Raw genomic sequence first — 15,494 nt, forward strand, 5'->3', positions numbered from 1 at the left:
TCTAATATACATAAGCACAGGTCCCTGATCTGGACCACACACCCTTTAAGGATGAGTGCCATGTTTTGCCTCTGAGCACACACTGCCACATGCAGTTATAAAATGGACTGAAAATACCTCTACCACCGAATCCACATGAGCAGCCAAGTCAGAAACTCAGCTGTTGAGAAATCTCTGTGGGATTCGAAGTCCAGGAGAAACCAGGCCATGGTTCCTAGCCCTAAGCCCTACAGCATGTCTGTCACTTATCAAGTCTTACAAAAGTCCGTTTTCTTATCTGCAAAATGGGGTTAATTATATAATGGACTTTCTTAAATTGTTATGAAGGCAAATCATATGTAGTTTACAGAGCTTACAATCTATAAAACACGTTAAATGTATGTGAGTAGAAAACTCTTGTTAGCAAGGCAACAGCTATATTATAGACTTCCTAAAGGAGCCTGGATGTGGCTCCTAGAGGCTGAAACAGAGAAACCACTAGACCACAACACCGAGTTCAAAGTAGACCCCTTTGTTAAATATGGGAGAGAGAATGATAAATTAGTTAACACAAGTATCATTTTCCTGGTCCTTGACTTCAAAAACTTTTTATATTATTGAGGAAGCTAAGGAAATCCCAGAGGTAGTAGCAACCCTACTGCTGAGATTTCCCAATGATTTGTTCTCCTGCAGAAGGACAGCCCACAGATGGAAAACGGGTAGACATGCCTTAGGCAAGGAACTTCCAAACGGGAGTGGAGAAACATGGAAGTTTCCAAAGTACAAAATCAAATGACACATCTCCTTTTGTTTGAGACACAGGAGACAAGAGCTTCTGAGAAATCCCCTTGGAGATGCTATTTAGAATGCAAGGAATCAACGGGTCTGTGCGGGTCTATGCTTGGGAGGGAGACTGTAAGGACAATGAAAGCCTGTGCCTCATCTAGTAGCTGAGAAAGTGGAACCCTCAAAGAGCAAGTCCTTTCCACAAGGTTTCTGGCTGCCAGAGCTGTGGTTTATACCGAAGATAACTTGCCGAAGAGAACCAATTTAAAGGAGGATGGGTCTGTTTAGACAGGTAGTTTCAAAGATTTCCATCTGGGGTCAGTTGGCTCTTTGTTTCTGGGTCTTGATGAAACAAAACATGGCAGTGGGAGTGTGTGAGATTATTCACCTCATGGCAGCCAGAAAGAGAGAAAGATTATACAGACAGACAGACAGACAAAGGAAACAAAGAGTAGGACTTGCTGCTTTCTGCTTTCCCTTTTACTCTACCCAGGCCCTTGAAGGTATGCACCCACACACACACACACCATCACAGATGCACCCAAGAGTGTGCTTCACTAATTTTTTGGTCACCACTCAATCCAATCTAATCAATAATCAAGATTGACCATCAGAGTAGTCACTCGGGCCACTGGACCCATCTCCAAATAGGTGGGTTATGAAGAAGGAAGAACAAAGCAAACACAGTTCCCCAGACTTATGGGAACCAGGAAAACATTCCATTCAGCAATAAGGTATTTATCTAATAATCTGTAAGGCAATTTGTGGGTCAAGTTTTCTCAAGATGTTAGGAACAAAAGAACAGTGACCTAAACCATTGGGAATCTCCATTTCAGATAGAGGCCGAGCAGCAAGGAGATTCAAACAGGTTTCATAATGAAGGTTTTCTGACCCAAATATTTAGCACTTCTCATTCTGAAGATGTTCATTTTTTCAGCCTGACTCCAATCCACTTGTCAGTCCAGTCCAGACTATATTCCACATTAAAGCCTGGGGTTCCTTATGGGTAACATATGTTACCGAAACATGTAGCCACAATATCTCGTAACTCAGCGATATTGTCCCTAGAGTTAATAGAACTCAGCTAACATATGCTTCTGCTATTCCCATCCTGAGATATGAGCATTGAGATGTATAGCATATGGTTAATTGAAAGATACAGGGGGTATATTAAAAAATAAATATGTTTATATGACCTGTGCTGAAATACATTTGAAATATCATCCTGTTGCCTTTGCAATAAGAATGTTCGTAGACGCTCTCTGACATATTCTCTGATCTCTCTATCCTCCTGTCTTTTGTTTTCCCATGACTCCTAGTACACTTTCCCAGAGCCAAGCTAACCACAAACATACTAAGACCAGAGCTCTGGAAGGTGTGAGAGAGGAAATTAAGACAGTGTGTAGAGAGGTATGGTGGGAAGTCAGGAACAGAGGAGAGTCAGCCATCCCTCTCCCACTAAATTCCAGCAAAGGCTTCATCCCAAGGGCTATTAAGCATGTCTGCTTTTCTCTCCTCACTATGCCATTGTATATTCACATGTTAAGACTCTCAGGGGATAGAGATGCCTCCTCAGGGGCTCTTCCAGAGTCACACAGATACAGCTGAGCATGTTTGCAGCTAACCATAGGACTGAACACGGGGAGAACATTATCAACTAAACCCTCCAAAACTCGCATGCACTAAAACACCAACCATTGAGCACACATGGAGAGACCTATAGCTCCAGTTGCATATGAGGCTGAAGATAGCAGTGTCTGGCACCAATGTGAGAAGAGGCCTTTGGGAGGGCATGTTTTCCCATTGTACAGGAATGCCAAGGCAATAGGGTAGAGAGGGTGATTAGGAGCAAGTGCACCTTCGTGAAAACAAGTGGAGGTGGAGAGAGGATGGGAGCTGGGTAGGGGACGTGTAAAAAAAAAAAACTCTCGGGGACTGGGTACTGCTTTCAAAAAGGAGAGACATTGTTGAAATGTGAAACAATAATTTTTGTTATTTTGTAACAATTTCCTCAAAAATAGAAACTTTCCATACCAAAGGAAGCCCATTAAGCAGCAAGGTAAACAAAGCAAAATAATTTCAGGAAGTACCTGAAAGTAACCAGATTCAGGAGGCTCCTCCCTGCCAAAGTAGAGTCCAAGTTACAAAGAAGACTCTAAGACCAGCCAAGCAGCCTGGAAAATGTAGAAAACATTTGAGATGCTTGAAAGAGGCTTAGACCAACCAAGTCACTTGAAACCTGTTGAGTTGCCTACGGGCTGTGCCGTGTACTCCAGGTTTCTCAGCTTTTGTGAACTGTCACCCATGCTGGGATGGGCTTTGGTGATGCAGCTGTCTTTTGAGTCATTTCTGCTCCTGAAAATAAACCTAATAAAACTCACTGGCTCTCCAAGCTGGACTTTTGTGGTATCTGGACTTTGGTCTGTCACAGGATGCCTATCTGGGGTGAGTAGATGTATGGGTTATGTCTCCCCAGAGGAAGTTTGTTCACACAAAAGTGTTAACTCAGGCTTGCTGCAGGAATCTCTAATAAGGTCTTTCCCTTCCATCTGTTCTTTTCCCATACCAGGCTCACACTAGCTCACCAGAGTTGTTTGCTGATTAAACCCTGATCTGATTTGAAGGACACATGTAAAATGGGTCTCTGCTGCTTAACAAAGCAAAAGCTCCTGCCAGTACACAGGAGTCCTTCCTGGTCAGACTCTAACGAAGCCCTCGAGCCCATCTTTATCTAGCCATTGCACGATTTTGAAAACCAACCTTTCTGTGATATTCAACAATCTAGGAAGCCTCCTTTCCCTCACAACAACGCCCATTCATTCTTTGAGGTCGAGCTTAAGTATGATTTCCTTTCTAAGGCCTTTCCTGATCAATTCAGAGTCCTGCAGTGACTTCTGTTGGACATATGCAACACAGAACCCCCACACTAAACCCCACCATACTGCTTTCTAGTCTGCGCTTGTATCTGCTTCCCATCCATCTGTGTTTGAGGAACTGAACAAGGAGACTCATCGAGCAACTCATTCCATAACTATGGAGCTCAGATTCCTAAAGCCTTTACCTACAAGCCACAGAAACAATATCCCTAACACCTCTGATTGTAAGTTTCTTCATATATAAGGAGGGGCAATGATAAACTATAATTCAAAACCCTGTTATAAACAAACATAAGGTATTTGTCTTGGTTTTATGTCAGCTTTACACAATCAAGTTATTTGAGAAGAAGAAATTACAGTTGAGGAAATCCAACTAATGACCTGTAGTCAAGTCTGTGGGACAGCTTATTAACTGATTAAAATGAGAAAGTCCACTGTGGATGCTGCCACCTCTGGGCCAGTGGTTTTGGAAGTTCAAGAAAGCAGACTGAGAAAGTCTTAGGAAGCAAGTCTTGACACAGCATTCCTCCTTGGTCTCTGCTTCTGTTCCTGCCTCTTCTACCCTGACTCCCCTTTGGTGGAAGTGTAAGTAAGCTAAATAAACTTTCCTCCTCAAGTTGATTTTGGTCATGGTGTTTTATCACAGTAATAGAAGAACTAAAACCACTGTTAATATACTGTTGACATTAGGAGCTGACCCTTGTCATTATTGTCATGGCTGTTCTTGGTTGTCAACGTGACTACATGTAGAATTAACTAAAACCCGAATGACTGGGTACATCTGTGAGGGATGTTACATCATTTGAAGTGAGAAGAGTTATTTGAATTGGTATCTTCTGAGCTAGGACAATTCACTTTTTGTCTGGGCCACCCCTTCTGCTGGCAGTCTATAGAAAGCATATGGAAGAAGGAAGCCTGCTTTCTTTGCCTGCCTGCTTTTACTCTCACTGGCCAGTCCATTCCTTCACTAGCATTAGAGCCAACTTCTTCAGGATTCTTCTAGTGCATACTGAAAACCAGCAGAGGCATCCAGCCTTGTGGACTGAACAAACTACTGGGTTCTTGCACTTTCTGCTGCTTGACAGCCATTTTTGGATTCATGAAACCACCCTGTAAGCCACTCTACTAAATCCCCTTTCTAGATATAAAGATTCATTCTACCATTTCTGTTCTCTAGAAAACCCTGACAAGTACAATTATTGTATTATTACTGTGTGCCAAACACTTAGTGCAAGGACAATTAAATCTCAGCTCCTTAGAGTGCAAGCCGATACAAGCAAAGCATGCAATAGCTGGACCATGGATGGAGAGGGAACCAAGAGAGCTCAGGATGGAACTCCTACTGCTGGGATTGAAATGGGATGGAACTATAAACAAAGGAGGCAAGTCTGACATACTCCAGATGAAGTATGCTGACCTGCATGATGCCATGATGTAAGGTAGCCAGGGGGACCACCATCAGAGCCAGTGAAGGCTATTTCAACCTTCAGTCCCCAAACTAGGAGTCTCTCCAACTCTGTCCTCATAACCTATTTCATCATCCCTTCAACCTCTGTGGCCCAGCCCCCAGCTAACACCATGGGGTGAGACCATGGGAGACTGAAAAGGATAAGTGCTGAGATTTGGAAACCCTTGATATATTGGCTTTCCTAAAGCAATGAGCAAGCACAGGAACCCTCGAGGACAGTGTGTGAAGCATGGAATACTAGCTAGTAAAGGCTAAGAGCAAAAGAAGAGCTCATGAAGAATACGGAACTAAAAGGGTCCACAGAATAAGATAACTCTAGCTCAGAAGCCCCAAGGAAGCAAGAAGAACACTCTTCAAATTCTTTGTGTTTGACACCTAGGATGCACACATGTTATTTATAGGATACATGAAGGGGAAACTATTTTCTTTCTTTGATGCTAGAGTTTAAACTCGGGAGCCTCATGGATGCTAAGCATGTGCTCTACCACTGAGATTCATTTAAAACATCTGGATTGGGGCCAGCAAAATGGCTCAACAGAATTAGGCATAGTGGCTCACACCTTTAATTCCAGGCAGGCAGATTTCTGTGAGCTCAAGGCCAGTCAAGGTTACACAGAGAATCCCTGTCATGAAAAACTAGCAAAAAAAAAAAAAAAAAAAAAAAAAAAAAAAAAAAAAAACTTAAAATGGCTCAACAGGTAAAAGTGTTTGCCCACGAAATACAACAACTTGAGTTTGATCACCGGGACCTGCATAGTAATGGGAGGAGAAACACTCCTGTAACCACTGACCTCCACATACAGTGTAACCTCTCACATATACACACACTTATCCAAGATGGAAAGAAAAGGAAGCACTCTTAAAAATAACTGGATTTAATGCCCACTCAATTTAAAGGCCCTTCATGGGAGCAGAATGGACCTATTATTTTGCCTTGCTTCTCTGTGACTCTTCAACATCGAGGGAAGACAGGCCTTGAGCTTCTGCATCTCAAATTCCCTGTTCTTAGGAAATACAAACTGAAGGACTTAGGACAGCCATCAGCCTGCACCCTGCTGTCTTATCTAAATAAAAGCTCACTATGAAGAGATGAATCAGATATGATAAAATAATAATTAATTACAAGCTGTGAGGGAGAGACATGTGACTGTCCATTTATTCCCTCAAGATTGTTCTTTCAGTTTATGAAATCTGATATCTAATATTTTCCATAGTAAACATCTGAGGAAAGAGTGAGAAATTTAGTCTCCAGAACATTGGAGAGTCACTGCTCCAAATCAAATCATTAATGTCCGGAAGGCAGACTTCCTGTTAAGTCATGGGAGCCTACAACTAGAACCGGGAAAGCCCCAGACATGCTATTTTTGTTGTTGTTTTGTTTTGTTTTGTTGGTTTTTTAATGTTGAGGAAATAGATATAGAAGAAAAACCTTCTTTGATAGGCCTTCCTGATTGGTTGGTTGGTTGGCTGGTTGGTTGGTTGGTTGGTTGGTTGGTTGGTTGGTTGGTTGGTTGGCTGGCTGGCTGGCTGGCTGGCTGGCTGGCTGGCTGGCTGGCTGGCTGGTCGGTTGGTTTTGAAACAGGGCTTCTCTGTGTACTACTGACTCTCCTGGAATTCACTCTATAGTTTGAGGCTGGTCCTCAAACACAGGGATCCATCTGACGCTGCCTTCTGAATGCTGAGAATAAAGGTGTGTGCCACGGTGCTTGGCTTTATCCAGTGATTTAACACAGAACACAAATTGAAATTAGCAACTATGAAAATTCTATCCCCAGTAGTATCTCTCTGTTTAAAGTCGTGTCTAGCTGAGGCAAACTGAATACTTGCTTTATATCAATCTGGCACTAAATCTCTATGCACATCGGAGTCACATAATTGCTGTCTAAGTTTCCCGAAGCTATGTCTCAGCCCAAAGCCTCGATTTCTGCTCCAGCTTAAATATGTTTTTCACAGTCCATGTGCTCTAATGTGGCTACAAGAAAAATGGTGGTCTTTAAGGGGTCGGCCTGATGGGAGGTCCTTGGGGTCACCAACCTCAAAACAAGTCAACATAATTCTCCAAGGGTTCTGGCTAGTTTAGTGGTTCCTCTGTCTTGTCTTGCTGTTTTAATCTTCTCACATGCTCACCACCATGACATCATCTGTCATGGTGTAATGTAGCCAAGGGGACTGTCACCAAAGTCAGTACTGGCTGTTTCAATGCTCAGCAGCCAAAACTACAAACAAAATAAGATTGTTTTCTTCATAACTTGTCCATGCATCAGTATTTTGTTATGAAAGTGCAAAAGAGACTAATACAGCTCCTGTTTGGAAGCCCTTTCAAAGAGACCTCTCTGTGATGGTTTGTATATGCTTGGTCCAGGAAGTGGCACTATTAGGAGGTGTGGCCTTGTTAGAGTAGGTGTGACCTTCTTGGAGTAGGTGTGTCACTGTGGATGTGGCTTTAAAACCCTCATCCTAGCTGCCTGGAAGCAGGTCTTCTCCTAGCAGCCTTCAGATGAATCTGTAGAACTCTCAACTCCTCCTGCACCATGCCTGCCTAAACACTGCCATGTTCCCACCTAGATGATAATAGAGTGAACCTCTGAACCTGTAAGCCAGCCCCAATTAAATGTCGTTCTTATAAGAGTTGTCTTGGTAATGGTGTCTGTTCATAGCAATGAAACCCTAAGACACTTTGTCCTCATAACCATCTATCCCTTCACCTCTAGTTACCAGTCTAGGGTGCTATCATTAATTAGAACTCATGGGTATTCATATCCTCTGCCTGCATTTTTGCTAATTGTTTTCTCTCTTTGTCTGTCTCTGTATGTATGTCTCTCTCTGTATATATGTATGTCAATATATGCTTATGTTGGTGTACATATATGTGGATGTGTATGGAAAAGCCAGAGGTCAACCTCAGGTGTCATTTCTCAGGAGACATCATCCTAAATTTTTGTTGTTGCTGTTATTATTTTTGCTTGCTTGTTTGTTTGTTTTGTGTTCTGTTCTTTTTGTTGTTGTTGTTGTTGTTATGAGACAGTCTCTCAATTTCCAGAAACTCTCTTTTGAGCCTTTGAGCCCCAGGGATCTGCCTATCTCTCCCTCCTCAGCTCCAGGGTTGGTAACAAGCATGTGTTACCAAGCCTATTTTAAAAAATGCAGGTTTTGAAGATTAGAGTCATTTCTTCATGTTTTTGCAGTTTGCATTTTACTGGCTAAGCATGCTATCCACCTGGGCACGATAAAATATTCTTCATTCTACTCTCTCCTCACCCTACTCTTAAATTGAATGTGCTGTATATTTTCTGGAAGCCTGGCTGACAGGAGAATGTGGGTCAGAAGGAGAGGGGGAGGGAGAGAGAAAGAGAGAGAGAGAGAGAGAGAGAGAGAGAGAGAGAGAGAGAGAGAGAGAGAGAGAGATTGACAGACTGGGAAGAGCAATTGGTGAATACTTTGGTGTGGTTTTTAAAAAAATATTTTAGCCTTTTGAAAAATTATTTAGAAATAGCTAGCAATAAAGTTAAAGGTACACTTATTCCAGGGTCTAGAAACACCATCTGTACAAACTCATAGTCCGTACACTGGAGAACATGGAGGTTTACAGCAGAAGAATTATGCAGTGAAATACTGGAGACAACCTACACATCCAGATTCATATCTACACACTGGAAATATATATATCATATCATAAGAGCACTGCACTATAACTACCTGTGCCCATACAAATGTCTCCCACAAACACAGAAAGACAAGAAAGTGATTTGGAAGGAAGAGCATGTAACATGCTACCCTGTCTATCCACAGGCTAGAAGCATGCAAAGCGGGCTATCCACTGCTTAGGAATATATACATGCAGCAAAAGACAGGGAAGGGATAAACACCAAACTGGAGATAACATTTGCCTGTGACAGGAGAAGGGCAGACATGTAGGCATCTGTGGGGGGCCTTTACTTACTGACCTGACTGAGTTGTTGATGATGAACGTTTTATCTCACTATGTAATACTGACTAGCACTGAACTCACAGCCATCCTACCTCAGCCTCCAATTGGTAGGACTGCAAGTGCACACAACACATCCAATAGTGTTTTTATATTTTGTACTGTGTGGTTGGTACCTATGTTTTAGTTTATTATTCTTTTGTACCTTCTGTATATCTCAAATATTTCACAGTTGTTTTAAAGAAAGGAAGGTGGCAACAATTCTAGATGTTTCTGGAGAAATAATGAACTCTGTGTCCAGAGTTTGATTTGCTTACACTTTCCTCATCCTTTGTCACTCAAAGTAGCTCAGACTATCCCAGCTTTCTGAGCTTCTCCGAGTTAAGGTTCATTTGGTGGCACAGTGGTTTCCATGTGCCAAATCCCAACCCTGAAATGGCAGAATCAGTACCAATGGGAATCATGCCAAGAAAGCAATTAAGAGAATAGGTTTCCTAGCAGGAGGTGTTACAGAAATCCTGGGCAAGTTCGGGGTGTGTTGAAGGGCCCTTTGGGGACCATGGAAGGTGATATCAGGAACATACTTCCTACAAGAAATTCTTCAGGGCAAAGCAATGGGTTGAGTAAATGGCTCCCTGCCTCTCTAAGAGACAGATAAGTACTCCTAAGGACACTGATGGGCAGCTAAAAGGAGACCCCTCTGAAGCCACAACCCACCCCTGCCCAGCTGGCATACCTCACCAAAACAGACCACTCTAAGAGGTTAGCATTCTAACCACACTTCCTTGGGACACCCAAGGGCTGTTCTTTCAACAGCGAACCTGCCATGTTTGATGACTCTCTTCCTGTGAGAGAGGTCTTCCTGTGGAGACATCAGCACCCTGGTTCATCAAAACAGTTGGTCAGGACTAAGGGTTCAAGGCCCTATCTTTTGTATGAGTCTGTAGCAAGGTGGGAAGGAGACAAGGAAGCAAAAACAGAATTTGAGATGTAACTCTGACACCAGGTTCTCACCATTCACCAAGACTATTTTTCTCCATTTTTCCCAAAATATAATGTTGGGGGCTTTTTTGTTTGTTGTTTGCTTTTTGTTTTGTTTTGTTTTGTCTGATATTTTCAGATTCCCATATCTGGCCATCTCCCAGTTTTATCCTTTCCTTCCTAAAAGCTTTTTAGGATAGAAGCAAACTGTTCTAGTTCTTCCTTTGGAAATACCTCCTATCTTATTTCCTAGCCACATTTCTGCCCATACTTGGAACTTGATTTGCATTTCTGACAGTAGACCAGAACAAGACAATGGAAAGGCTCTAGGGGCAGATCCTGTTGGTGGAACAAATCGACCAGGCCTGGGGTGGGTAGACAAAGGTAAGAAATGAGTTTGCTCTATGCAGAGCTCTGCTTAGCAGCCTCTCTTGCTTGGGATCTGTGAACACTTCAGTACAACCTTCTCAGAGCTGTGTGGCTTGGGAGGTGACACGGTGGCATCTGAAGGGCCTGAAGGGAGACTCATTCTTCTGGGATTTGTTGCCAGGGTTGCAACTTGAAGGCTGACTCACCCAGGGAGGGCTGGGTGCAAGCCAAGGATCAATGGAAAAACTCTAGGGTCATACACGATGCCCTTGGCTCTGCCAGCTCAGCCTGCTGGGTGCCTGCCAGGACTCACTAGGCAGGCAGAGCTTAGCTTGGGGAGTTAACACTATTCTACAAAAACTACCCAGGCTTTTACACACACACACACACACACACACACACACACACACACACACACACACTAGGAAAAGAATTCATTTTCTTCCTACAGATGCATCACAAAGCAAACTGTTTTTATTCCTCATCAAAATCCAGAAGTTAGGAAACTGCCCCTCCCCCCCCCACTAGAAAACTCAGAAACACATGTAGCAGGTTTGTCTGCCCTGGAAGGCAGTTTTCATGGTCACTCACCTCAGTGCTACCTTAAGCACTCTCCTGAGACTCCAAGGTTGGTTGCACAGCAGAACCAAACCTCTTCTGTTTCCTCCATTGCTGACATCCCACCCCACCCCCAAAACCAGTTCACATGAACTTTATCTTAGATAAGTCCTACTAGCAATTGCTGCAATGGAAACCAGAGGGCAAACAAAAATTACCCCCAAGAAGATAACCATGTTATGGGCAATATTACAAAGTTATTACAGTATGAAGTTATTACAGGAATCAATTAAACTTAGGCACTGACCCAAACTTCTCAATGTCCTTCCTAGGCCCCAGGTAACCCATAGAGTCTTGTAGGTTCTTCTGCCCTTTCCCAGAACCCCTAAGAGATGAAGCTTTGAGCAAACCTCCTGTCTGTCCTTCTCATCAGAAAACATGAAGGGGCTGTCCAGCTCATAGAGAAATTAGGTCTCATGACCTTGCTCAGCCAGAAAGTCAAAAAGACAAAGCTATCTTTATTAGTCGGAGTGCTCTAGAGTCATAGAACATGTGGAATGCCTTTATATATTAAGGGAACTTGTTGTGATGACTTCCAGTCTATAGTTGTAGTCCAACTAACTCAACTAAGGACAGCTGTGAATTGGAAGTCCAAGAATCTAGTAGTTTCTCAGTCCCATGTTGTTTCAGTTGGTCTTCTGAATAAACTGAAATCCTAAAGAGGTGGGTTCTAACAGATGTGCTGGCAAGTAAGTGCAAGCAGGCAAAGAAAATTGAGATCCTTCCTTCTTCCATTGTCCTTATGTAGGCCTCCAGAAGAAGAGATGGTCCAGATTAAAGATATATACCACCACTCCTTGTACTTGGAACTTTCTTTGTCCCAGGCTGGTCTTGAACTCAGATCTTCTTGCCTCAGTCTCCTGGGACTAAAGGTGTGTACTACCTTGGCTGAGCCTAAGCTTTTTGTGGCCACCATGCCTCATGATCTGGATCAAAAGTGTGTGTCATCCCATGTCAATATCCGGATCAGAAGTCTGTATCTTCCAGCCTCAAGATCTGGATCAGAGGTGTGCCCTCCACTTCTGGATTGTAGTTCATTCCAGATGTAGTCAGCTTGATGACCATTAAGAGCCATCACACCATCTATTTCTCATTGCAGACTAACATAAGATAGTCACCAACATCTCAACCACAGCTGTGCCTAAAGGCCAAAAGATCAAAGTGCGGGAAATCATAAAGAATGGTTTAAAGTATGCTTCTCACTTTATACACTGGAAATGAGATTCTAAGAGAGCACCCCAGATTCTGGGCCAACTCAAGTTTCTGAATGTTTTGAGGTGTTTGTTTGTTGTTTGAGACCTATCTCAGGCCTGCATATTTGCTGAAACTGTCAGCAAATATGGAACTAGAAAAATGTACATAATCTCCCAAGACAATAAATCTTTTCTTTAGGAAACAAGGTTTCTCCTAAGGTGAGTAGCTGAAAGTCCTGTATAGTGGACAATATTGACCTGTCCTCGAGGTTCATCCCCCTCACCAAATACAGACTGAGAAATCCTCTCAAAGCCCCAAGCCTGGACTTGTACGCCTCTTCTGTAAAACTCATGACCAGTTATTCTGTTCACTACTCAAAAACATTGAGTCTCTTTCTTAGTGTTGGTTGTCTTTCTTCTTCACACTTACTGCAGATTCTCATGGCACTGCCCCTTTGCCTTTTTGGCCTAGGCTCTACCTCCTGCTCCTCTGAGACTTCACACATTGACACCACTGTCTCCGTCAGCCCACCACAGCATAAAGAGTATGCAGCAACAGACACAAGATGCAAGTTTTAAATACATCCAACTTTATTGGGAGTAGGTCGCTGTCACCTCAGCAGCCAGCTCCCATGTATACACAGTATACACGCTCAGCCAGTCCCCAGACCCTCTCCTCCTTCTGCAGTACACAAATGCAAAAGAAACCAACCCAAAGGGGAAGAGGCTCTAGCAACACTGTCTAGAGTCTCCAGGACCCAACTTCCAATCTAGGCTCCTTCCAGCCCCCTCCCCAACATGATAAAGTCCATAAGAGGAGAATATTTGGGTCTAAATCTTCCAATCAGTGCACACAATAGGCAGAAGAGACTGGGGGATCCCTAACCCAAAGTCTTACTGGTCCAACACCCAATAAAGATGTTCCTGGAGCCCCCAGACTGACCTTCTCCATAGATGTGAGACATCACTTTGAGTTTTTTTTTTTTTTTCCATCATTAGAACCCTGTGCCTTCGCCCCACCTCTGCTCAGCACGGGTTGACAGATGTTCAAAGGCAAGACAAACTTTCCAAGCTGTCTTTGTCATACTTCTTTTAAAAAGAAGAAATTTAAAAAATAAAAACTATTGTGACAGAAAAAGAGTGTGGGCACCTGGCATGTGTCAGAAACGACAGTGGCCATCCCTCCTTGGAATAACTTGTAAAACAGCTGACAATGCACTGCAGTAAGAACCTCACTGCCCACCTTTCTACCCAGCCCAGCTCCACCTCTCCTCACAGGGACAGAACGCACCAAGCACAGGGCACCATGCTCTCATTAGCTAGCAAGGCTCCCCTTCAGCCTCAGGCTCAGGGGACCTTTTGTCACTTCAGCTCTCTCTGACATACTCATTCTTTCCCCAACCCCCACACTGTCCTTCGATGGTGACTGCAACCCAGCCTCAAAGGGTCCCATGTCCTTCACCAACTGTAGGAACTCTGTCCTAGGTCTCCAGCCCAGAGACAGATCAGGGTTAGAATAACAGTCTAGAATAGCAGTTCTCAACCTGTGGGTCATGGCCCCTTTGAAGGACAATCAACCCTTTCACAGGGTTTGCCTAAGACCATCAGAAAGCACAGAAATTTACATTAAGATTCATAACGGTAGCAGAATTATGTATGAAGTAACGATGAAAATACCTTTATGGTTGGGGAACTGTATTAAAGGTTGCACCATTAGGAGGTTGAGAACACTGCTCTAGAGGCTAAACGAGCCTACTGGCTGATCTGTGGATTTTTACTACCTGGGAACATGTAAAAGGATTGACAAAGACCCCCATCCTCCCCAGTGAAGACAAGGGTTTTGGTCTTGTCTCCTCCATCTACTGAGGTCCTGGATGCACTGCTGATTCTTTGAAGATGCCCCATATACACTGGAGCTTCCAGGTCTTCAAGAAATATCCTGCTATATGAAACGCCTGGATTTCTATTTCACTGTCATGTCTACAAAGATGACAGATGGGTTTCTAGTAGTCCCAACTGGTGGCTTCTGAGTGTACCGACGTCAGGATATTGATTCTTAGTGTTTCCTAAAACCTGATCCTAAGGAACCTGAGGGAAAAAGCACTCTACCCTGACTCTGTCTCCATATTTAGAACCCCAGCTGATAGCCAGGCTGTGGGTAGCAGGAAAGCCATGCACAAGTCATCTCTATGGCTGGGCACATCCAGCCGAGACTGGTAGAAGCACCAGGTTACTTTTGTCCTAGAGAGCATGATCTGAGGTAGCAAGCCATGAACCCCATTGACCTACCGTAGAGGTGAAGGCTGGGAGATGTAATGTAGCATGCCCACAGGAGACAGCAGAAGCTGACAGAGGAGAAGGCTGACCTGCCAGCACGTGAGTGCTCAGCACCTTATCCTCCCAGGCACCACCACTCCCCCTCAGTGGGTACAGGGCTACAGTCACTTTGGAAGGTCCCTAGGGCAGTGCACGGTCTCCAACATCAGCCTCTTTTACATGTTCCTCTCTAGATGACAAAAGTGTCAGAACTCCTTTTCACTATCCCAGGATGATATTCTTCAAGGTCAGACCCCATAGCTGAACACCTCCTCACTCTAACCCTACTGAGAGCAGAATCCTCTAGAACATCTGTGTTCCCTGCCTCAGCCACCAAATCATCTCCACTTTGACGTGGCAAGTACCTGTTTGCCATGGTTACCCTCTCTTGACCAACAAGTGGTCCCTGTAGTTTCTCAGGCTGCCTTCAAAGCATCAGGGGCCACATCAAGGCTTCCCTGGCTGGTCTAATTCCCTGGCCATCCAGGTTACAAAGTGCTGGTCTTTCAAAGGGAACCAAGATGGAAGATGAGCAAACAGGGAAATTGAGCCCAAATGAACCCAATCTCATTGTCCCTTTGGCTTCTAGTAACCCCTGAACAGTTTTACTGTTAGGTCCACATCAGTCAAAAAGAAAGAAGGCAGAAAGCACCATCAGACCCCTGCCTTGTTCAGAGACAGCTCAGAGCTCCTGGGATCACCTGAGGGTGCCAAGCTGCAGGCCATGGCTCTTCCAGCAGCCTGTGACCTCCATTATGGGGGCCAAGGTCCCTGAAGTTCCTTGGAAGCTGGCCTTCAGCACCTTCTGCCCAGCACCCATCTGTTGAAGCCTCTCCCCACAACTGGGCCCGAGGGGCAGGGCATGAGGTAGACTGTGCATTAGTTAGCTTCCCCCTGCCCAGTCCAGGTTGGAAGGAACCTCTCGCCCAGACCCATGGTCCTTGTTCTGGATGTGAGTGCACTGTGACACAGACCACTGGCCG

The sequence above is a fragment of the Micromys minutus genome, assembly GCF_963924665.1.
Source record: "Micromys minutus genome assembly, chromosome: 16".
In the NCBI taxonomy this organism is placed as follows: domain Eukaryota; kingdom Metazoa; phylum Chordata; class Mammalia; order Rodentia; family Muridae; genus Micromys; species Micromys minutus.